Here is a 25,900-nt window from a genome sequence, read left to right as displayed (position 1 = left end):
ATGAAAAATATTCATTTTTTCATTATTTTTTTGCCTGCTTATTTTTCGTCTGGTTATTTTAATGTGATTGGTCCAATCAACCTTATTTTAAAAAGTAGGAATACGTCTGTTTAGGGGAAACCAGCATGAGTATGTCAGTCCAAATGAAGGAGAATGAAAGATTTAGGAGCTAACTGGTCGCCTTCTTTACCCTATCCTTTCCTCTCTCCTATAAAGGAGCATAAACTTGATTAGACCTGCCTGGACAGAGGAAGCAGAAATGAAGTATCTGCTGTGTCCAGGATGTGACTCACGATTTCCACCCTCCTGCTCCCTGCCTTGCCTGGAGGACTTCTTAGCACACTTCTGCTAAAGTCACCCCTCCTATAACACTGAGCTCAGGACTCACCTTTTCCATGAAGCCTCCCCAGAAGACAAGAAGGACTCACCCGCTTTAACCCATGACAACAGACATGCACACCTGTATTCTGAACTTCGGTCACAGATTCAGCCTCTCTTTCTGGCTTCAGGTTCTTGTTCTTCCTTTCCTGTCCCTACTTTCAGCCAGGAGCACTCACATATCTTAGCATGATGTTTATTCTACATAGTCCCCCTGAAAGGACTGCCTGGTTTGATATTAAGGAAAGTATCAGGTATGGGAGCAGCCTTGTGAACAGACCTCCTAAGTTGATTGGTCTTCCCTGGTGGCTCCTTGGTAAAGAATCTGCTTACCAATGCAGAAGACATAGGTTCTATCCCTGAGTCAGGAAAATCTCCTGGAGGAGGAAATGGCATCCCACTCCAGTATTCTTGCCTGGAAAATCCCATGGACAGAGGAACGTGGCAGGCTACAGTTCATGGGGTCGGAAAAGGGTCTAACACAGCTTAGTGACTCAACAATAAACAGCAACAACTAAGTTGATAACGACTCAAATATTACAAAGGGAGAGTCTTTGCGATTATGGCTCCTACTCACCTCTCCAGGGCTTAGGAAAATCCCACTGCTTCATTAGTTTAAATCAACAATGTCCAAACTGTCTCATATAGAATACTATTCTCCTTAAAGGGCTCTAGAAAAAGGAACAGTGAGATGTGGTCAAACACATCTGGAGCACTCTGCACACGAACTTTCCCCTTGGAAACTCATAAAGCAGGCTAGCACATTAAAGACTAGGACCCTGTTGAACTTCATTTCACCAATGGTTTCCACAGCTCTTTAATCACAAGACCTACTACTTATTGGCAACATGCCAGTTCCTCAAAACACTTTGGCACGTGCAGAAATCAGGCTGCCCTCAGCAGGCCTGGGATGGTGTTGTGACCCCATGGACTGTAGCCCACCAAGCTCCTCTGTCCATGGGATTTCTCAGGCAAGAACACTGGAGTGGGTTGCTGTTTCCTCCTCTAGGGGATCTTCCCAACCCAGAGATTGAACCGAGTTCTCTCACATAGAAGGCAGATCCTTTACTCTCTGAGCCACCAGAGAAGGCCCCAACTGGGTGTTGTGACTCAAGCCAAATAGTTCCTTGAATTTTGAGTTGGACTGAGAGGAGGAAAACAGTGTGTCCTAGCCTGGACCATTTCCTGGGAAGGGCAAGCAGGGTCAGATGGTGATGTGTGGCCCTATGAGTAGACAGGTAACACTGACTCCACAGAAGGACGTCTGGTCATTCAAGAGTAAGCAAATGGCCATGTCTGCGTGAGCCCCAGTCCTAAACTGAAAGGTATTGTTGAAAAGAGTGACTGGACTGCAGATCAAAACGATTAACTCACTTGGGTTTAACATATACACACCACTAAATATAAAACAGATAACAAGGACCTACTTATAGCACAGGGAATATACTCAATATCTTTTAATTTCATATAGATAAAGGGTCTGAAAAACTATATATATATATATATATAACAATGAATATAATATACATAGAAAATGTTTTATATATGTATATATATACGGAATATCACTTTGCTATACACCTGAAACTAACACAACACTTTAAACCAACTATACTTCAATTAAAAAATAAAAAGCCTAATTCATGGCAGGGGGTGGTATCTTAGAGCGAAAAGCACAGGCTTTTTGGTTCAAACAGGACTGGATTAAAATCCAGCTATACAACATGTCCTTTAAGTCTTGTTTCTTTTGTGTGACATAAGATGAATAATATTAATGTAGGATTTATAAAATTATAAAATAAACTAATTTTCTTAAACTAACTAATATATTATTTAACAAGTAGGAGAAACTACATAATAATCTCTGACAGAAAGTTTAGGAAGTGTCTTCATGGACAACCCTAAATTTAGCCAAACATCACTTTTCATCTCAGACTAAATTTTCTCCTAGTGCAAATTTAAATGAAGTATTTATTTCCCTCATCATGTCCTTATCTAAAGGTACATTTATCCCAAACATCTAATTTTTGTAACAGCAGAAAAAATATCTAGCTGTATGTAAATCTTAAAATTTAATGACAATTTCTGGTGGAACTTAAAGATGAACCTCTGGCCCAAAGACACATAGATAGTTATTGACTTACTTTCAAAGTATTTGTGCATTTCTTAAATATAAAGCTTTTAAACTAGACATAGCTCCTATTTCATTTAGTTTTGTTTCTGTATATTTATTTCATCAGTAGGAAAGAGATGACACTTTTTATATAAAGTTAGACTTAAGATAGAAAGTGACTCAGTTTGGGCAGTGAAGAGATGAAGTGCCTGGTGGATAGTCATCAGAATTCTGCAGCTGCCCAAAATACTCTTAAAAATCAGCTGTGCTTACAGTCTCTAATTCTGACGGTGAAATGTTTTTGGCCCAGATAACATAGTATTTGCTACACAAAAGCAAATCAAAACACATCTCCCATGTAAACGCCACTAAGGAAGGCATATTATATGGAGGTGTTTTGTTCATATGTCTAGCTACAGGCATTTTAAGTTGAAAAGAATCTCATTATCTCAGGCCTACCATATGTACATGTGTATATAAGTAAAAGGAAAACAAACTCGAAATACAGCCTCTGCTGGTAGGAATGCAAGGGCCAATCTCAGCCCTTTAACTGAAGTATTGCATATTAACTTTAATACTTCAGATACACATACTCCAAACACAGACCCTCATGTCAAGAGATGTGTGTGTGTGTGTGTGTGTGTGTGCGCGCGCACGCTCAGTCCTGTTCAACTCTTTTCGACTCCATGGACTGTAGGCCACCAGGTTCCTCTGTCCATGGAATTTTCCAGACAAGAATACTGGAGTGGAGATACCTTAAATGATTATACTTAAAAATAATTAATAATTAAGTAAAGAAATCTCAAAACAGAGTTGCAAAACTTGTAGTTTAGTTTAAATGTTTGTATTTAACAAATTAACATTTTAACATAAAAATGCAATGCAGCATAAATATGCTTTCCACAGGATAGTCATAATATTCATTAAGAATCTATCATAGGGCTTCATTTATAACTCAGTTGGTAAAGGATCTGCCAGCAATGCAGGAGACACCGGTTCGATTCCTAGGTCAGGAAGATCCTCTGCAGAAGGGATAGGCTACCCATGCCAGTATTCTTGGACTTCCCTGTGGCTCAGCTGGTAAAGAATTGGCCTGCAATGTAGGAAACCTGGGTTCAATCCCTAGGTTGGGAAGATCCCCTGGAAAAGAAAAGTTAAGAATCTACCATAACTTACAAAGAGTGTGGTCTAGTAGTGAGAGAAGAAAAGAGCACCATGGTTAGCACTTTTTTCATTTCTGTCATAGCTTCTCTGAGGTAGTATGTTTAACATAACTTGGAAATAAGGTTAAATACATAAATTTAAGACCTTAGTGAATATGAAGGCCAGGTGAATGTCCCTTATAGTCACCTATAGGCCAGGCTTTCAGCAAAACTGTTTTGCGTATTTATCATGACCTAAACAAAGCTAGTGGAGGTGATGGAATTCCAGTTGAGCTATTTCAAATCCTCAAAGATGATGCTGTCAAAGTGCTGCACTCAATATGCCAGCAGATTTGGAAAACTCAGCAGTGGCCACAGGACTGGAAAAGATCAGTTTTCATGCCAATCCCAAAGAAAGGCAATGCCAAATGCTCAAACTACCGCACAATTGCACTCATCTCACACACTAGTAAAGTGATGCTCAAAATTCTCCAAGCCAGGCTTCAGCAATATGTGAACCGTGAACTTCCTGATGTTCAAGCTGGTTTTAGAAAAGGCAGAAGAACCAGAGATCAAATTGCCAACATCCGCTGGATCATCGAAAAAGCAAGAGAGTTCCAGAAAAACATCTATTTCTGCTTTATTGACTATCCCAAAGCCTTTGACTGTGTGGATCATAATAAACTGTGGAAAATTCTGAAAGAGATGGGAATACCAGACCACCTGACCTGCCTCTTAAGAAAGCTATATGCAGGTCAGGAAGCAACAGTTAGAACTGGACATGGAACAACAGACTGGTTCCAAATAGGAAAAGGAGTACGTCAAGGATGTATATTGTCACCTGCTTATTTAACTTATATGCAGAGTACATCATGAGAAATGCTGGACTGGAAGAAGCACAACCTGGAATCAAGATTGCCGGGAGAAATATCAATAACCTCAGATATGCAGATGACACCACCCTTATGGCAGAAAATGAAGAGGAACTAAAAAGCCTCTTGATGAAAGTGAAAGAGGAGAGTGGTGGCTTAAAGCTCAACATTCAGAAAACTAAGGTCATGGCATCTGGTCCCATCACTTTATGGGAAGTAGATGGGGAAACAGTGGAGTGTCAGACTTTATTTTGGGGGACTCCAAAATCACTGCAGATGGTGACTGCAGCCATGAAATTAAAAGACGCTTACTCCTTGGAAGGAAAGTTAGGACCAACCTAGATAGCATATTCAAAAGCAGAGACATTACTTTGCCAACAAAGGTCTATCTAGTCAAGGCTATGGTTTTTCCAGTGGTCATGTATGGATGTGAGAGTTGGACTATAAAGAAAGCTGAGCACCAAAGAATTGATGCTTTTGAACTGTGGTGTTGGAGAAGACTCATGAGAGTCCCTTGGACTGCAAGGAGATCCAACCAGTCCATTCTAAAGGAGATCAATCCTGGGTGTTCATTGGAAGGACTGATGCTAAAGCTGAAACTCCAATACTTTGGCCACCTCATGTGAAGAGTTGACTCATTGGAAAAGACTCTGATGGAGGGAGGGATGGGGGCAGGAGGAGAAGGGGACAAGAGAGGATGAGATGGCTGGATGCCATCACGGACTCGATGGACATGAGTTTGAGTGAACTCCGGGAGTTGGTGATGGATAGGGAGGCCTGGTGTGCTGCAATTCATGGGGTTGCAAAGAGTCAGACATGACTGAGCAACTGAACTGAACTGAACTGAAAGAAGAGACATAATTATGCACTTCAAATTTCACAGTTGGAATTAATATTAGATATTATCTAATTCAATGCAATTTAATGACAGATGGGAAAACTAAGGCTCAGGAAGACTAAATGACTAAATGTAAACACAGAGTCTAATAAGACCAAAATCTATATTCTTTGAGCATATTTCCAAAATATTTTTCTTATATCTAATTTTAAAACACAAACTGAGAACCTGGAACTATTTCAGCATTATGAAGGAAATGAAAAAAATCTCAATTTGATAATTTAATAAAGTTACAAAAGAAATTCATAATTAATATTTAAATATAGAATAAGCTACACACATTTAATCATGAAGAACTATTTATGTGTTATTCTAATCAAAGAAACTAAATAAATGCATGTAATACAGTGAGATAAAAAGATATATCAAAACTTTCTAGTAAAGGCACAAGAGTAGTACCAAAAAAAGTATAACAATATTTAACCTTGGGCAAGGGCCTGGTCATATATTAAGCCAATGAAAAAGAAATTTACTTTGCATTTTATTATTTCTGTTCTCTTTGGAGTTTATAAACATGTGCTTTTCTTAATTTTATTTCATCAAAAATAGCCAAGCTATATTATCATATAAGAAACTTGCATGCATGTGTCCTCAGTCATGTCTGACTCTTCAACTCCATGAACTGTAGCCCACCAGGCTCCTCTGACCTTGGGATTTCCCAGGCAAGAATACTGGAGTGGGTTGCCAATTCCTCCTCCAGGAGATTTTCCTGACTCAGGGATTGAACCTGCGTCTCCTGCATTGGCAGGCAGATTCTTTACCACTGAGCCTCTAGGGAAGCTACCTACCAAGATAGTCAACTGGAAATGTAAGCATAGTGTTCAGAGAAGTAGTCCTGGCTGCATAGGTGAATTTGAAACTTAGAGCCATGAGATTTGATGAGTTCACACAATGAACTGAGAGTGAGCCCAGATGTGTCCTGATGTGCAAACGCTGTAAAGATGAAGAAACAAATACTAAAGAGATTGGGAAGAAAAAGCTAGAAGTGTGGGAGGAGACCAGAGAGTGGTGTCCTGGGATTCAAATGAAACCAGTTTCAAGAAGGAAGTAATTAACAGATGTGCCAAATCCTGCCTGAGAACCAGTCACTGGATTTAGAACCAGGGCTTCATTTGTGACCCAAACGACAGCAGTCCAGGGCGCAGTGTAATGATGACGGGATTGGGCTCCAGAGAGAACGGCAGGAAAGAATTTAGAAACAGAAAGGACAACTCTTTCGAGGACATTTTCTGTAAAGAAAAGCAGAAAAAGAGGTCAGTAGACAAAGAGGGGATATGAAATAAAGGAAGAATTGGAAATAAATCAAAGTTTTTACCTTTGATAGAATGACGACAAGAGGGTTTTTTTAACCCTTATTTGATTTTGTCTATATTTTCCAAGTCCCTAGAATGAGTATATGGTGCTTTTATAACCAGAAAACAAATGAAATATTTAAAAGAAGAAAAATATGTTAAGTAATTTCTCCTCCCTCTTATGCATCATACTCCCCCCTACATAGAGATAGTATCTGTTAACAAGATAGAGAAGCATTGAAATACAAGTTTTTTTTTTAAATATCCCAGGCTGCTCCAGCAGGAGACAAGCTATAGATAGAGCTTCTACAACTGCATTAAAATTCAGGTGCCTTGGCTCAGCCTCCTGTGCCCCAGGCTATTACCAGAGGTATGACTGCCACCCAAGAAGCACTTTCAGAGACTGGGAAGCCTTTCATGCTAGTTTCCATCTGTTTGTTACTGTTCAGATTGTTTACGATCATTTTGGATTAGAAATTGGCTTTAACACCAAGTAACCCTGAATACTCATTGGAAAGACTGATGCTGAAGCTGAAGCTCCAATACTTTAGCCACCTGATGTGAAGAGCTGAATTCATTGGAAAAGACCCTGATGCTGGGAAAGATTGAAGGCAGGAGGAGAAGGGAGCAACAAAGGATGAGATGGTTGGATAGCATCACCAACTCAATGGACATGAATTTGAGCAAACTCCGGGAGATAATGAAAGACAGAGAAGCCTGGCATGCTGCAGGCCATGGGGTTGCAAAGAGTCAGACATGACTTTGTGACTGAACAACAACAGTTTTGTTTCTTTTTTCACGTGTTAAGAAGCTATGGAGGTGGGAGGGAGGTTTAAGGGGAAGGGGACACATGTATATCTATGTCTAATTCATGCTGATGTATGGCAGAAACCAATGCTATACTGTAAAGCAATAATCCTCCAACTAAAAATAAATAAATTAAAAAAAAATAAAAAAAGAAGCTATGGAAGTAAAGAAAACAATCCCATTTGCAGTTGCATCAAAAGGAATGAAATACCTGAGAACAAATTTAACCAAGGAGGTGAAAAACATGAACACTGAAAACTTAAAAGATATTAATGAAAGAAATTGAAGAAGACACAAATAGATGGAAAGATATTTCATGTTCATGGGTCTTGGAAGATCCAACATTGCCGCAGAGCAACTAAGCCCAAGAGCCGCAACTACTGAAGCCCGTGTGCCCTAGAGCCTGTGCTCCTCAACGAGAGAAGCCATCGCAATGAGAACCCAGGGCACCACAGCTAGAGAGTATCCCCTGCTCGCTTCAACTAGAGAAAAGCCCACACAGCAACGAAGACCCAGCACAGCATAAATGAATAAGCAAAACTATTTTTAGAAATAAATAAAAGGAAACATTTGATGATTCAGATATTCATATGACATATCACCAAAATTGGATAAAGAAGAAAGAAAAAGAAACAAAATGCATGCTGCTGTTAATTTATAGTTCTTATAACAAAAATTAGGATAGGTAGACTAAAAATGTTGCATTCTTAAGTAAATTATTGAATTGCTCCCATTTTTACTTTTCTATGTTTTTCATTTTGCTCCTGTTTAGTACTGATTATTAAAAACTGTAAGCTTTCCTATTGTGTGACCAATAATAGTGAAGCCAACTAAGATGCTCCCTACATTTCTACTTGTTCCATTTGTCCTCAAAAATCTATACGCTGTCTATTCAGATTAAGCCATCTGGTTGTGCTTACAACAGTTGATTGCCATATTTATTATTATCATTAATATTTGTGAATCTGTGAATTTATGTCCACTGTTTTACATCACCCAAAGTAAGCTATTTCTGACCATGCTGCTCCTTCTGAAGTTGCTCTGAGTCACATTCACAACTTCTCCAATTCTCAGCTTCCATGGAAGGTCCTGTCTACACCATGTCATCTGTGAAATGCCAAGAGAACTATCTAATCAATTCATGTAAATTATTATTATTAATGAAAATATTTTCCCTATAGACTTGCACATTGTCTAAAATTCTTACCACTGTGTCTTTTTTATAATGGCTGTCCTTTGAAACGTTCTCTCAATGACTTCACCTGTTTAGTTCAGTGTTAATTAGCACAACCCAGGACAAGTAGGATTCAAATAAAGGGTGAATAAATTTTGATGGAGATACAAAAAGGAAAGCAAAAGAAGCACACCAGTTCCAAGAACACAGCTCATAGTTGGTCAGCACATATCCTGACCCTGCTATGGACTGGGTACTCTTAGGCAATGGGAATCATGTGCTGAAAAAAAGGAACTAGTTTCTGATCTCATGATACTGCTGAAAATAATTGGAAGGTCACCAGGGGAAGGTTCAGAGAGAAATGAAGGCAACTTTCTTGTCTTCTAAGCAATTTCCTGAAAATCTCTAATCTAGTTTTCCAGAAACCTTGCTCTGTTTAAGACAACAGTGAAAACCTTCCATCTATCAGTTGCCTAAGAATGACATTGCTGTGTGCTTAGTCGCTCAGTCATGTCCAACTTTTGGCAAACCCCGAAGACTGTAGCCCACCAGGCTCCTCTGTCCATGGGGTTTTTCAGGCAAGAACACTGGAGTGGGCTGCCATTTCCTTCTTCAGGGAATCTTCCCGACCCAGGGATCGAACCAGGATCTCCTATGTTTCCTTCATTGGCAGGCAGATTCTTTACCACTGAGTCATCTGGGAAGCTCTCAACAATCACATTGCCCCTCCTAATAAGTATGAAAACTTATTTCTACTCCTGAAATATTATTTTCATTAATGTACTATTTGTATTTGTACAATAACTTGGACTATAACACAATAATGCATCATGTAGAGAAACAAAATCTTGACTGTATCTCTCCCAGGGAGGAATAATGGCATTCCATTGATTGTGCCTGGAAAGAATCAAGTACTCCGTGTTCTAAATGGTTTTGAGCTTATATAGTAATTTACAGGAAACTAATGTTGTGTACTCAGGTTAGAGCAGAGAGCTAATTCTGTAATACTGAAGTGTTTTTTAAGATATCAGTGAGGTTGACTCATTTTAAGATAAACCACAAGCCAGTAGAGCTAATGTTGCTTAGAAGGAAATGATTTCCAGCATCACATTAAAGCTGCTGCTGCTGAGACCAATTTAGGAAATTTTGAAAAAGCAGGTACTACTTGCCAGTTCTTCAGCTCATTTTCCTTAGTTTTAAATCCTGACTAAGTACTTGGAGGAAAAGACACCGCTAGACGGAGGTCATAGAGTTGGGAGCTGGAGAGTAATTCGACAGACTGCCCTCACTCTCACTTTTCCCTTTGCATCATTTTCCTTGTTATGGCTGATCAAAAACTGCAAGTAGCTGCTATCACAGAGGGACTCTCTGTCCCTGGCCTGAGAATCCTGATTTCTCCCTTCTTTATCTGAAGTCATTCTGATCATAAACAGGAAAAATAGAAGTAAGAAGAAAGAGACAAGAAAGACTACATTAAACAAAAGCACCCAAGGGCACATTGCCCCACCAAAAGTAAACACACACATAAGAAATTAAATGTATGGAGACTTCTTTTTAAATCATGTCATTTCAAGTGGGGAGAAATAGGACACATTAGTTTAAATATTTTTAAGTTATAAGTCAAAAACTTCAAGTAAATCAACTTTGAGATTTGCCTCTTGCCGATGATTCTAGCCTGGAAAATACGAATTGGTTTATGTCTTAATTGCCTTCTTGTTGTTGTTTAGTTGCTAATTTGTGTCCAACTCTTTGAGACCCCATGGATGGTAGTCTTCCAGGTTCCTCTGTCCATAGGATTTTCCAGGCAAGAATACTGGAGTGGGTTGCCATTTCCTTCTCCAGGGATCTTCTTGGCCCAGGGATCAAACTCAAGCCCCCTGCATTGGCGATTACTTACCATTGAGCCACCAGGGAAACGAATTGCCTTCCTGTAATGGAGTAATTCCTTAGACTACTGATGTCAGGCAGGTTCCCAGTTACCTAGGGGACTCTTTGCCATCTTTTTTTTTTTCTTTTGACGGATCAATGGTTGTTTTACTAAACAGTTTCAACCAGCATCTGGTCAGGCTACATTTGACACAAGAACCTAATTTTAACAAAGCCTAATTTCAACAAAATGTGAATCTGAAGGTTTGCTCAGTCTCCATTAGTGCATTTACTCCCCCTGTTTTTTTCACCATCTTTTAAGACTCACCTCCTATGTAATTTCTTGGGCAGTCCTCCCTTCACTTGACTCCTGAACCCTTGAGCACTTTGTGATATGTATTTGGTACCTATCACGGACTACATTGGTAGTTCTTAGTGCTTTTGTCTCCCCAACTTTACTGACATCTCTTTAAGGATAGAGTACCTCACTTCCATGTCATCCATAATCCACACCATGATTCCTTGCATGATCATCATTATCTTTATAATAATGAAATAATGCAAAGTGCTTTCATGAATAAGATCAACTCACCCTGGGAACAATCCTACAAGGAAACTGATAGAGAAGTTAAGCAATTCACTCAGGGTTAAATATTAGTAAATAACAACTATCAGCTCATGTATTCAACTGTTAACCTCCAATTAGCAATTCCTAATCATTACCCCATCACAGCACACATGTTTGTTAGGCACTCTGGAGAAAAGGCAGCTGGTGACTGGGAGAACTGGCTGAGACTGATGGAAATCCACCTATTGGCTTGACCGAAGAGTTTGTTGGGGGGTTTTTGTACCATCTCATGGAAAAACCCAAAAGAACTTTTTGGCCAACCCATTATCAGTACACCTGTGACCCACTGGTGGCACATCAGCACATCATGGCCACTGTATCAGTTCTCGACAGTTCAGGCATAATAAGTAGCAATAGAAATTGTAAAGTGAGTACTTGTGCTTAGTTGCTCAGTCGTGTCTGACTCTTTGTGACCCCATGGACTGTAGCCCGCCAGGCTCCTCTGTCCATGGGGATTCTCCAGGCAAGAATACTGGAGTAGGTTGCCATGCTCTCCTCCAGGGGATCTTCCCAACCCAGGGATCGAACCCAGGTTTCCCACATTGCAGGCAGATCTCTTTAAAATCTGATCCATGAGGGGAGCCCAGTGTGAGTACTTACATTTATTAATCTACTAGAAGGTGGGAATGGCAGGAAGTCAGCAAATTGAGGCTGGGAAAGAGAAGCCATCGCAACTGAGAAAGTGACAATGGACATGGGAAATGTACCAAGACTGAATCAGGATTATATCACCCAATGGATATAAAGAATGTGTTCTCTAGAAGGCAAGGGGGTTTGGAGCAAGTCAAAGAGAAAAGAGATCAACAGCATGGCCAGTGTTGACTGTAGCCAAGTGGATGTAGACATTTCTGGAAACAAGATGTAAAATCGGTTTTAAAAGGATCATCAAGACAGATGATGAAGGTGCCCTAAGATGGTTATTGGAAATGAGATAGAAAACTTAAAGTCATTGAGATTTTAATTTTTTTTAAAAAAAAGTCCTTACTTATATGTGGGAAGTAAATCATAGATTCCAATGAATAAATGATTAGATTCTCACCTTTTGTGTGAAAATATTCTCCAAATGTCTCCAAGGGTTGTGACAGCTCAGTCTGCCTGGCAACAACCGAAATTTACCCGTCTATTTACAGCTTCCCAGTTCTGTTTTGACGCAAATATGTTTGTTTCCTACTGAAGAAAAGCTGCATTTTCTTTCCAATGATAAAGAGTCTTAGTTTATGGCAATCTGTGAAATGCATTAGGTGAAATGAGATTTTTTTTTCCTGCTTTTTCTCGCCTTTTATGAAAAAATTCAATAGCTTCACATTATACGTGAACATTTTCTCACAACTTTCCTATTTAGAAGCTATTATAAAATAGTCAAATGGGAAGTAAATGTTCTCTTTATTTCACAAACCACTTACAGGAAGGCAAAAATGTACAGATAACAGATTTGAGAACGTGTGAGAAGAAATGCAGGGGATGCCAAGAACTGAAGCAGCATTAGTAATGAAGAGTCGCATCAAGGTTTACATTATTGCATTTAATTCCATTTAAAATGTATCTAAGTTTACCTGTCTTTAGACGATCTTTATCTAGAGAATTCACCTTAGTTCTTATATCTGTTGTCATCAGCAGAAAAAAAATATTGGCAGTATTTGACAACTCTGAAAGAAAAGAATTAAATTTGCATTAAAGAATGCAAGTTCTGTGAGGTGAAAGGTTTGGGATATTACTAGAGAGGTATCTCAAGATGAAATCCAGCCTAATATGGAGTGTACCATTAACAGAAACTGTGATAATGTCAAAGGTATGCTGCAGATTTTACTAAAAAGAGTAGGTTCAAAACCAGAATCGTTGACTTGATTCCAATTGATAAATAAAATATATGTGTGTGCCTATAACAAAGATATTGAGCAGCAAAAAAATAAATCATAAAAATAGTGGTTCTCCAAGCTTGTGAAATTTGAGATGATTTTTATTATATTTTTCATGTTTCTCATTGTTTTTCAAATGTCCCGCAGTAAATGTTTATTAATCATTCTTAATACTGAGTCCAAATGGTACAATATTTAATCTGAGTTTTTAAAAACGTTTTGTGAGCTCAAGCCTGGAGCTTAAAGAAGTTTGGAAGCTGACAGCCAGAAGTGTGGTAGTTGAAGGCACAGCATAGACGAGATGGATTGCCTGGGGAACCCATATTTCAAAAACTCTACTATTAAATTACTGCATCCAATTATCCTGGGTAAGCCCCCATTAAAAATTGAATAAGGACAGCAAAGAAATGAATAATACAGTAAATGTTCAACAATTAGATATACGTCAAACTCTGTACACCCCTAATAGGAATTACATCTCCTTGAAAGACACTAATTTAGTAAAAAAGGCATCAGGCTTCAGCGTCTAGCACACCCAGCTCTGAGCTCTAGCAGTACACTCTACTAAGATGTGATCTGGGCAGGGCACTTAACTTTCAGTCTATTTTTCCATTGCAAAAAATGTGTAGATTATCATTCTTACCTCGCTGGATTGTTGGGGATTAAATGACATAAATATTGGAAGGATTTTTTTATGGTGGTGGTGGTTTAGTTGCTAAGTCATATACGACTCTTGAGACCCCACGGACTGTAGCCAGACAAGCTCCTCTGTACATGATATTTCCCAGGCAAGAATACTGGGGTGGGTTGCCATTTCCTTCTCCAGGGGATATTCCCAACTCAGGGATGGAACCCAGGTCTCCTGCATTGCAGACAAATTCTTTACCCACTGAGCCACCAGGGAAGACCTTTTTCTATGGAAGTACTTCAAAATCAGTAACAACCTTCTCCCCCACTGTCCTAACTGTCAAGTGTCCACAGATAATACACAAACACTGATACTGTATCATGCCAAAAAAGGAAAAATAAATAGCTTCAAAACACTCAAAAGTTATATGGATAATTGTCTCAAGATCCAGCATGATAAAATCAAATATTTCATGCATCATAAAGTACAAAAATTCGTAAAGACATATTTCCCAAAGTAGCAATTATTCAAAGAAAAATGCAAGATCGCTTTATAGAATATTTCAGATGAAAACACTACAAATCTGATCACAAGAGATACAGGTGGAAGAAATTTGAGGAATTTATTTCTACATGGTTGAGTATAAATCCAACACTTTTTTTTTCTAAGTAAAAAAATGCTTCCTAGCTACGCTACCTCTCCTTTCACAAGTCAGTGTGTGTGTGGTGTTGGCCAGAGTAAGGGTTTTTAAAATTTAGATGCTTGAGCTGACCACTGAAGAATCGTAATATTTTCCAGCAATCTATAGTTCGGCCACACCATTATTTCTAGAAATGTTGATGCTTATAGTAGGATAAAATGATTTAGACAGTTGAAATGATTTAGACAGTCGAAAAATAATGGATGACAAATCCAGAAAGTAATTTTGCAGGTCAATCAATAATACAAAACTTAAATGGCAAATCTAATAATGGAAGGAAGACAAATCTAAGTTAAAATAAGAATGCAAAAGAAGATAAGATTTTTCTTGATGTGGACTACTTTTAAAGACTGTATTGAATTTGTTACAGTATTGCTTCTATTTTGTGTTTGGCTCTGTTCTGTGTTTTTGGCTATGAGGTATGTGGGGTCTTAGCTCCCCAGCTAGAGATCAAACTTGTACTCCCGGCATTGGAAGATGAAATCTTAACTACGACAGCAGGGAAGTCCAGAGACTTTTTTTTTAAGTATTACGATGTAATAGTCGCACTTAATTTTAATTACTCCTGCAAATGGTTTAAATTCTATAAAGTATTACGAAGTGTAAAAGTTGACAAGTTAAAATACCTATATGCTGCTGCTGCTGCTAAGTCACTTCGGTCGTGTCCGACTCTGTTGACCCCATAGACAGGAGCCCACCAGGCTCCCCGGTCCCTGGGATTCTCCAGGCAAGAACACTGGAGTGGGTTGCCATTTCCTTCTCCAGTGCATGAAAGTGAAAAGTGAAAGGGAAGTCGCTCAGTTGTGTCCGACTCTTAGCCCATAAATATAAAAGAAATAGTGACACATTTATTAAAAATCAATATATATATACCAAATATTGATAATATAAACATACCAAATATTGATAATTTACTAAATAGTTATTTGAGATGACAGATAATAAAATATTTTAATCTTGGGTAATTACAAACACTGAAAAATAGTAGGAACCACTTAATTTATTCAATGAGAAAAATATTAATACAAACCTTAAGCTTGATAAAGATATCAAACAAGTTATGAATATAATTAAAATTAATTAATATATCAAGCAGAGAAATATAGAAACAAGCATTTTAAATTCTAGAAAGTTAGAGTTAGCTTGTTTAAAATCTAATTTTTACTATACTAGCTTGTCTTTTAAGAAAAGGGATATTAAAAAAAATAAAAAAAGGAAAAAGACAAAAATGTAAAAAAAAAAAGCAAGTAAAATCTAATTTATAATATTGTTTCATGTGGTTTGGTTCAAAATGTATTTCATTCTTGTTAACAATCAATTTCTTATACCAATTTTTGTTCTGTGTTGTTTATAATAATTAAAAGTTAGGAAAAATACAAATAACTAATAGGAGAATGACTAAATAAATGATGGCAGAATGGAATACAATATGTGTGAGTGGATTTGCATATAATTATTAATAACTATCTTGGAGAAATTTACCCATTGCTCTGAAAACATAACCATGAAAACAGACCCCTATATACATTTGATATTCATTCCATGTTTGTAAAAAATAATAATAATAATGTGACTGTATGTGCACTGGAAAGAAAAATATCAGGAAAAGCATACAAGAAAATGTTAACAGTGAAAGACTCTTGGCGGGTTATATCATCTTTTATTTCTGCATTGAGGAAAAAATGAAAATCTATGAAAAGACATTTAAAACACTATATAATTCCAAGTTTTAAAATTTTTAAAGCATTTTAAATTTAATTAATTTCAATTACTTATGCTTCTTTTCCTTTAAAAGTGTTTTTAATAATTTGCCATTTGCCAACAATTTCTTTTAAATTTTTATTCTCAACTAAAAACATACTAAATATTTTAATTATTTTATGTGAAGCAAGTGTCATAAAAAATTTTTAAATGACTTACTGAAATTGATGCAGATTTGAACATTGACACTCAGGATAAATCCTACTTAAAATAACAGTGATGGGGAATATTTATTTTATGGCTAATTTTATTTTCATGGACATTTCATTAATTGTTTATCATCAGATTACTTTCAACCAAACGCTATGTTATACCATGATCAAGAAGGTAAGTTTTATCCTAAGAATGCAAGAATGCTGCAATTTTAAGAGAAGTATCAGAATAGTAGTTTATTCAAATACATACTCCAATTTTTTTTTAATTTTAATGAGAACAGAATCTTTTTCTTAACAAAGAATATCTTAAACCAAAAGTTCAACATTAAAAACTCTAAAAGCAATTTCACCAAATTTAAAATCAGCAACAAAAGATGGTACTCACTCATCACAATACCATGCATCATTAAAAAATTAGAATTCTTAATCTTGGGAAAGAAGACACAGTATTAAATTCATTATCGGATGACATTAATGTGTATCAACAGGAGCTGTAAGAATTTGTTTAAAAAACAAATACAGTAATAAAGCAGAGTGTGGACACTTGGTTAGTTCTTTGGGGTTGATTTGTAACATTCTAGTTATACTGCTGATAAATATACAAAAATCAATATATTCTTCAATTTCTACATACTTGGCTGAAATACATGTCAGAACCCAAAAGATCTTACTCATGGAAATAGGAAAAAAATTTTAAACATTTTAGGGATAAATTTCAGGAATATGTATGACATTATAAAGAAAGTCACACTACTTTGAAGATATATAATTTCTGCTGAATAAGAAATAATATTATTTGACAACTGTTCTTAGATAAAATTATAAAGTTAATTAAACTTCACACAAAATTTGTTAACACAAAGGAGAATATTTCTAAAGTTTATAAGGAAGAGCCCACAGGAAATGATATTTAAGAAATTCCTAAAGGAAAAATAAATGAGAGGAAATTGGCCCATGTAGGAAATATATTTCAAGACCACAATAATTCAAAGCATGAATTTTTCAATTAAAAATACACACAAAAAATTGATTTGTAAGTCTGTTATTAATTCTGTGACTTGTACCAATTTTTAACCCAAAGAATATACTTTTAAATGATACCTCTAGCTTTGGTAACTTCTCCACGTTTACTAATAACATTTATCAATTAGTACTTATTCTACTTCAAAATACTTTACTAGGCTCATCACTGCTTCTTGTTTGCAAATGATGAGAGAGCTCACGGACTCCATCATAGGACTCAAGAAAGTTTCCTAATGGACAAGAATAATTCTGAATATTTTCCAAGTGCCGAAGAATTGATGCTTTTGAACTGTGGTGTTGGAGAAGACTCTTGAGAGTCCCTTGGACTGCAAGGAGATCCAACCAGTCCATTCTAAAGGAGATCAGTCCTGGGTGTTCTTTGGAAGGAATGATGCTAAAGCTGAAACTCCAGTACTTTGGCCACCTCATGCGAAGAGTTGACTCATTGGAAAAGACTGATGCTGGGAGGGATTGGGGGCAGAAGGAGAAGGGGACAACAGAGGATGAGATGGCTGGATGGCATCACTGACTCGATGGACCTGAGTCTCAGTGAACTCTGGGAGTTGGTGATGGACAGGGAGGCCTGGCGTGCTGCGATTTACGGGATCGAAAAGAGTCAGACACGACTGAGCGACTGATCTGATCTGATCTGATCTAGAACAAATGTCTCTTTAACCTGTGAAGCCATAGAGGATATCGCGAAGGAAAACATTCTGAAAATTTGAAACACATTGAAGGCTTTTGTTTGTAAATATTTTACAAAGTCATTGGAAACAATAGCCAAAAGAACAGCTAATCCAAAATTTAGTTTTCAGATATTATTCATTGGTCCTCTTATGTGTATTTCCCGGATGGTTGTTTATGCAGAAGAAAGAGAAGTGGGAAGGGAAAGAAGCTGGAGGGAGGTAGAAAGGAATGAAAGGAAGGTAGAAATGTATAAAATTATTAGCAATTATTTTGGGTCACTTATCTATTTGGCAGTCCCTATTTTCTCATTATCCAGGAGTGTAAATTAGTTAACCTAAGATAAAAGTACTTCTGTCCATCAACAGATGAATGGAAAAGTTGTGGTACCAAAAACAATGGAATGTTAGTCATAAAAAGGAACAAATTTGAGTCAGTTGTACTGAGGTGAATGAACCAAGAGACTGATAGAGAGTGAAGTAAGTCATAAAGAGAAAAACAAATATTGTATATTACCACATATATATGGAATCTAGAAATTTGGTACTGATACCAAATTTGGTACCAAATCAAATATCAAATTTGGTACTTGTCCTGAACCTATTTCCAGGACAAGAATAGAAACACAGATATAGAGAACAGAATTGTGGATACAATGGGGCAAGGAGAGGGTGGGACGTGGGACAAATTGAGAGAGTAGCATTTAAATATATACATTACCATATGTAGACTAGATAGCTAGTGGGAAGTTGCTATCTAATACAGGGAGCTCAGCCTGGTGCTCTGCAATGACCTAGCAGGCTGGGATGGGGGTAGGGTGAGTGGGAGATTTCAAGAGAGAGGGGATATATGTATCCTTAGGGCTGATTCACATTATTGTATGGCAGAAACCAACACAACATTGTAAAGCAATTATCCTTCAATTAAAAACTGACTTTAAAATTTTGAAAAAAGACAGAAAAAAAAAAAAAGAAGAAGAACTACACTTCTCTTGGGAAAGTAGCATGCCCTATTCTATTTTATACCCCAAGATAGACATGTAGCAGGACTTCACATACTAGTTTAATTCATTTTCTCAGCCTGCTGCTCTTTTCATTAAAGTTATTTACTCTTGAATTTTGATCTTCTAGAGACCCATTTTTCTCTCATCTATTACCTATGAGGGAAAATGATCAAGAGAACTTGAACAGGACTTATGACTCAGACCCTTAAGAGAAAAGCTTAGTTGAAAGGGTTGGAACTTTGTGCTCCAACAGAAATGTGTTTGTTTCTTTTCACCTTTCAGCAGCTGCATATGGGAGAAGTAATGGCAGCAACTCAATTGCCTGCCCTGACAACAGTGAATCGGGGTTCACCCGATTGTTGTTGCTCAGAGCAGGAGCTGTAACTTTATAATCCATCCTTTTGAATGACCCTTAAGAGCAAGGACAGAGCTGACTACATTTTCTGAGAAGATTAAAAATGAAATCTATTATCGGTAAGAGCAGTCAGTACCACAAAGATTCCCTGTATCATCAAATGGTTAATAGTTGAGGTTTATTACAGATAGAATTAAAACCACCTGCTTCTCCACTGTCTACCATTGTACTACTACTAATAATAGTATTGAATTTGGAAGTGGGAACTTTCAAAAGCTGCGCTTTGTTGAGAATAAACAGTTCCTATAGCCCAAATCTTTAAAATCCAACTCTTAAAACTATTTCTTCCTTAAATCCAGCCTGATTAACCTTGGCTTTCTCTGAAAACACTCTTTTCCACTGTATTTCTTCTGTATTCCTTGGGACCTGTTGCTATCAACTGACACTTTTAAATTCAATGCCACTACTGTAATTAAGTCTCTTTCACATAAGTGTACTGGATACCCATTCATTTATTTATATGAGAACTGTTTCTTGAGCCGCTCTTGTGTGCCAGACACTTTTCATGGTGCTGGGGTTAAGGCACTGATCAATCACATACAAGATGCTCCTTCTTATGGAGTTCGAATGAGTAAATGGCTAAACCAATAACAAAATAGATATGCTTACATTACAATAAGTACTGGGAAAATAATAAAAGATAGTGGTATTATAGACAGTGACTAGGAAGCCACTTTAGATTCAATAGGCAGAAAGTTAATCTTCCAACAAAGAAAACTCTGATTTGATTCTGTTCTGATTGACAGGTAGAAGTTAGCCATGAGAAGATTTCAGGAGAAAATGCAAGTATAAATGCTTCAAATTCAGAATGGACTTGGCCAAATCCAGGAATAGCATTAAGGCTCACTCACAGAGAGTGGCAGAGATGAGCTCATAGAAGAATTAAAGGCAGTGATAAAGAGGTAGGATTTTTTTTTTTTTTTTTTTTTGCTAAATTCAGTGACAAACAGAAGAGCAACACAACCTGATGGAAGTTTCTAGAGGATCATTCTGGCTTCTTAATAGGCCTCAGACTGTGTCAAAACAAGAATGAAAACTAGGGGAAGAAAAGGTAAGGAAGTTATTAAATTAAGCCAATAGCTCTTGGTGAAGCTCTAGACTCAAGTGGAATATGGGACATATTTTAGTGGTAGAGATGTATTTTTGGTAATATGTTAGATGTCAGGTGTGTGAATGAAAGGGTAGAAGAGGACAGGACTCCCAAGGTTTTGGCTTGAGTACCTAAGTGGATAGTGGCACCATTGAACCATTAATAGACACACAAAAAATCAGACTGGAAAACTTTGGGTAAAGATTGTTAAATACATGCATTTGGAAATTACAGATAGCCACATAGGTATACGGGAGAGGGCAATGGCACCCCACTCCAGTACTCTTGCCTGGAGAATCCCATGGACGGAGGAGCCTGATGGGCTGAAGTCCATGGAGTCGCTAAGAGTTGGACACGACTGAGCAACTTCACTTTCACTTTTCACTTTCATGCATTGGAGGAGGAAATGGCAACCCACTCCAGTGTTCTTGCCTGAAGAATCCCAGGGACGGCGGGGCCTGGTGGGCTGCCGTCTACGGGGTCGAACAGAGTCAGACACAACTGAAACGAATTAGCAGCAGCGGCGGCGGCAGCAACATAGGTATGCACTGAATCCTTTAAAAATAGAAACCATATTATTTTTCCTGTTTGTAGTAATTGCAGGATAAGGAGAAATGCATTAAAAAAGCTAAACTCTGATAAAAGTCTTCAAAATGTTGTCATTAACAACCATGCAATCAAAAACCTAATTCATTAGATCCGTAAAGGCGGAGGTGTGGGGGCGGGGTGGGGGGGGGAGGAAATCTCTAGTCACAGTGGCTGGATGTTTTTATGCTTATATTCCAAGTATTGTGCGCACGTTTTGGAACAAAACTTCTTTGCCAAATAGATAATCTGATTTAGAGTGACACTACCCCTAGAGATACACCCCCCCAGAACCCTCCTTCCTCACCCTCAATTCTGCTTTGTCCAACCCTCCTGATGAGGAGGGTTTCCTTAATCTCAGAGAGTAAACCATGTGTGTCATGACCCCCACCCCCAACTTAAGCCATGACACTTGACTCTTTCCACTTTCAGAGAACATGCAGACATGATCAGGTTTGCCCACCTGAATGTAGGGATTGACAGCCTGGCTTGTACATTCAGATTCTATTTCAGGAGGTGTCTCAGGCCATCAAATAACCACTGCCAGACCAACAGTGGCCCAGAGAAGCAGGGATTAATAGGAAGCAAACTCTTTGGGCTTGTCATGGGAAATCTTCCCAACCAGGCATTTGTATGTGTAACTCAAACTGACCTAGGATTCATCTTGACCCAAATATCATCCACGGTTCAGAGACTGAGAAAAAAAATCTTTATAAATCATATCTCTCCTCTCTGTAAAAGATATGTAAATTTGCCATGTACCTCTAATGCTCCTTGTGGCTCAGCTGATAAAGAATCCGACTGCAATGCCGGAGACCTGAGTTCGACCCATGGGTTGGGAAGATCCCTGGAGAAGGGAAAGGCTGCCCACTCCAGTATTATTCTGGCCTGGAGAATTCCATAGACTATATAGTCCATGAGGTGGCAAGAGTCAGACACAACTGAGCGACTTTCACTTCACTTTTCTCAAGTTCAATAAATAAAAAAAAAACAATAACAACTTAGTCCTGGTAAGTGAAAATTTTCTTGCTAAAAACCATATTGTGAAAAATAAAACAAATGCTAGAAAACGATTCACTGCCAAAATCTTGTGGCTTCTAAGAGTTGCTGTTGCATATGTGCAAGGTCAACAGAGAACTAGAAGGGAGGGGATATTCCCTGATAGTCCAGTGGTTGCTGCTGCTGCTGCTAAGTAGCTTCAGTCGTGTCTGCCGCTGTGCGACCCCATAGGACTCTCAATTTCCACTGCAGGGGGCAAGGATTCAATCCCTGATGAGGAAACTAAGATCCTGCATGCTGCAGTGGAACAACAACAACAAAATTGGAAGGGAGGGAAATAGAGGTAGGGTGTAGATAGCTGCTATATTAGTTACACACATTTCAGGCTACTCTGGAGACACAACTGAGCAACTGAACTGAGCTGATCCAACTAGCCTGACTTTATTATTGAAATTACAGGTGCTGCTATTTGCTAAATAAGTAATTACAAAGATTACTTATTTGCTTGTTTTTGCGATTATATTCAAAGTGCAAAGAATGATTTATAATTTTTAAAAAGGCAAGATAAAGTCATGCATTTGAAAGTAATTATTAGCAGATGTTGAATTCATATTGGGTTCTAGAACAGTTCTAAGAAGCAATAAACGGAGTAAAGGTAAAGAAACAAAAACTTCAAGTGTATTATCCCATTCATATTACACTCCTGAGGAAGAGTTAAGCAGGAGAATAAACACTGGCTGGGAGAGGATGAGAAATTAGTGCTGTGAGTCTGCCAACAAGCCACCTACCAAGAACATTGAAAAAACTGAGTGTGCTATAAAATAATTTGTTTCAGAATGTCAGAGACCTATCCAAGAAAGAAGGATTAGCAAGATGGAGAACCAAAGAGATGTCTACTAATGACTTGCAGCTTCTTTTTCCCTAAAGGCATTTGCTGATTCTGTGTGCTAATAATGTGGACTTCATCCCAGCAGAGTCCACCTCTGGGAAGAGAAAAATACCAGTGCTTTGGGCAGTTTCATGAGGTGAGAGAGTCAACTGAAGATTGGAGCAGCATCAAACATCCGGCCATTTTTCCTTCAGGATTTTTACAAAATTATGAAGAAGTGCAGATAGAAGGCAAATAAATAAACTGAAAAAATAGGATTCAAGACCCCACTGTAGGAGGGACTCATTCATTGCACCATTTAGCCAATTGAAAATACCGGAGAGCTACACCCTAGAATCATAGCAGAAGCCAGGAGAAGACTGAACCTAACCCAAAATTCAATCCTGGACGGACTCCCACCATCCCTGATTGGATTAAGATCATCATCCAAGCTAGGAAAGAGGTGTTTCATATCATCTGAAGCTGTTACCATTTTACATACCAAGAGACAAGACTAAATTAACCAAAATCAAGAGGGGGGAAAAAAGATAATAGAAACAGACTTACAAACAATCATGATGCTGAGGACAAACAAAAATATTAAAATAACCATGTTTAACCTATTCATTAAAATGTAGGGAAAGGTGAAGAAAATAAAATAAAGAGGGAGAATTTCACCAGAAGTCTGGAATAAAAGAAATGGATATTAAAAATTAAAATGTACCATATCTAACATGGATTTAACAGCAAATTGAAGAAATAATGGCCAAAAACTTATTTATGAATTGTTGAGGGATATCAACCCCAGGTTGAAGAACCTCTGTAAAGTTCAGCAGGGTAAGAACAAAACATTCTCCTGAGGTATCACAATATAAAAGCTGAGAGATGGGGCAGGTAGAAGGCAGTAGCAGAGACACAGACAGAAAGAAAATGGTATCTTAAAAGCAGTAAGATTTTAAAGCAATTATCTTCAATTAAAAATAAATAATTTGTTTTAAAAAGCAGCAAAAGAATAAGGAGAAATTGCCTTCAAAGAAGAAACAATAACTTGGAAAGCCAAGTTCTCAATAGAAATATGAAAATAAAGATATTTTCAGATAAACAAAATGTGAGAAATTTTTGCTAGGTAGAAAAGCAAAACCATACTAAAAAAAATTGATGATGCTGATTTTTAATAACAAAATAAAGATACATTTAATTAAAATTTTAGAATGCTCCTTAGGAGACACATATCTTAAGTATAAAAAACAAAATATTTAAAAGAAAAGAGATGAAAAATACATTCCATGACAACACTAACCAAAAGAAATATATTATTTTTGTCTTAATATCAAAGACTACTTTAGTACAAAAAGCATTTCTAGAAAGAAATAGAAATATGTCATAATGATAAAAGCACCAATCCTCCAGGAAGTTATACAATTCAAAATCAGTATGTATTTCATAACAAAATGAAAATATATGCAACAAAATTAATGAATTAAAACAGAGTAGACAAATTCACACTTATAGTGAGAGACAAAATATTCGCAATATCTGATAGAACAGGAAGATAAAAAGATATAAATAGGCAGAAAACCTAATTAACAAATTAACAAATTTAAGTTAATTGAAATATATAGAACATTGCAACACCAACCACAAAATACATATTTTTCATCTACATATGGAGTACTTACCAAATAACCATATGCTGTATTATAGAACAAGTTTGAAGAATTTCAAAGGACTGATTTCACTCCGAATGTGTACACTGCCAATGGAGGAATTAACAGCTTCTGCTGCGAGGAGCCCAGCCAGACCTCCGGCCTTGGAGCTCTGCTCTGGTCACCCAGCACAGACAGAACTGGCCTGGTGTGCAGCCCTGCTTCCCAGCGTGCTTCCCACCCAGTCCTGTCCTATCCCCGTGGTGTGTGCTCAGTTGTTCAGTCATGTCTAACTCTGCGATCCCACGGACTGTAACCCACCAGGCGCCTCTGTCCATGGGATTTTCCAGGCAAGAATATTGGAATGGGGTTCCATTTCATCCTCCAGGGGATCTTTCAGATCAAGGGATCAAACCAGCGTCTCCTGCATTGGCAGGTAGAAAGAGTCTTTACCACTGTACCACCTGGGAAGCCCATCTGGTCCCCAGTAAAACCTGAATCATTTAAAACACACGCACATTCAACACAGCAACAACAACAAAATAACCTTGGGGTTTTGACTGAGATTGCATTGAATCTATACATCAATTTGGAAAGAATTGACATTTTAACAATATTGAATCTTTCCATGATGAACATGGAATACCTTTCACTTAACATACTTTTAATACAAGTTCCTCAAAGAGAAGACACAGAGGGGGCAGAGGAGAAGACAACATGAAACAAGAGAAGACAAGAGAAGGGAAGAGAGGAAAAGTTAAGGTAATATTTTGAGAAGTATTGAGAATTTTCCAATAATTGATGGAAAAACACCAATCTATAGATTCTAGGGTTTGTTTACAAACTCTAACAAAAAGTTCTTTAAAAATAAAAAAATTAATCTTAGATGCATGCTAGTGAAATTACCAATCACCAAAGATGATGCAAAAATTTTTATGCAGTCAGATAATACTTTTTAATTGCATTGAAAGTAATGACATCTTTGCTTCTCCATGGGGGAGAGAACAGGGGAACCCTGGGGAGGCAAAGTTTTATTTCTTAAAGTGAATGGTAGTAACATGAGTAGCCTTTTCATAATTATACATTTAACTACACACACACACACGCACATACACACACACATATATAAGACTGTTGCTGGGAAAGATAGAAGGCAGGAGGAGACAGAGGACTAGATGGTTGGATGGCATCACTGACTCAATAGACATGAGTTAGAGCAAGCTCCGGGAGTTGCTGATGGACAGGGAAGCCTGGTGTGCTGCAGTCCATGGGCTCACAAAGAGTCGGACATGACAGAGCAACAGAACAACAACAAAT

At 37.6% G+C, this 25,900-nt stretch overlaps 2 long non-coding RNA genes across 2 annotated transcripts in view; both read right to left on the bottom strand.

Annotated features, from left to right (window-relative positions):
• Window positions 1-24,780, bottom strand: part of LOC129627225 (uncharacterized) — a 57,229-nt gene extending 32,449 nt beyond the window's left edge. The window contains exon 1 of the long non-coding RNA XR_008702490.1: window positions 24,617-24,780. This is a non-coding gene — a long non-coding RNA (uncharacterized LOC129627225). The remainder of the gene's footprint in view (window positions 1-24,616) is intronic.
• LOC129627224 (uncharacterized) lies at window positions 3,342-15,513 on the bottom strand. Its single transcript, XR_008702489.1, has 3 exons — window positions 14,981-15,513; window positions 12,724-12,816; window positions 3,342-3,584 (listed from the first exon to the last, which is right to left on the bottom strand). It is a non-coding gene; the product is annotated as an uncharacterized LOC129627224 (long non-coding RNA).
• Window positions 24,781-25,900: the final 1,120 nt, after the last annotated feature.

Source organism: Bubalus kerabau, chromosome 14 (assembly GCF_029407905.1).
Source record: "Bubalus kerabau isolate K-KA32 ecotype Philippines breed swamp buffalo chromosome 14, PCC_UOA_SB_1v2, whole genome shotgun sequence".
NCBI lineage: Eukaryota > Metazoa > Chordata > Mammalia > Artiodactyla > Bovidae > Bubalus > Bubalus kerabau.
This window is presented reverse-complemented; position numbering and strand designations above follow the sequence as displayed.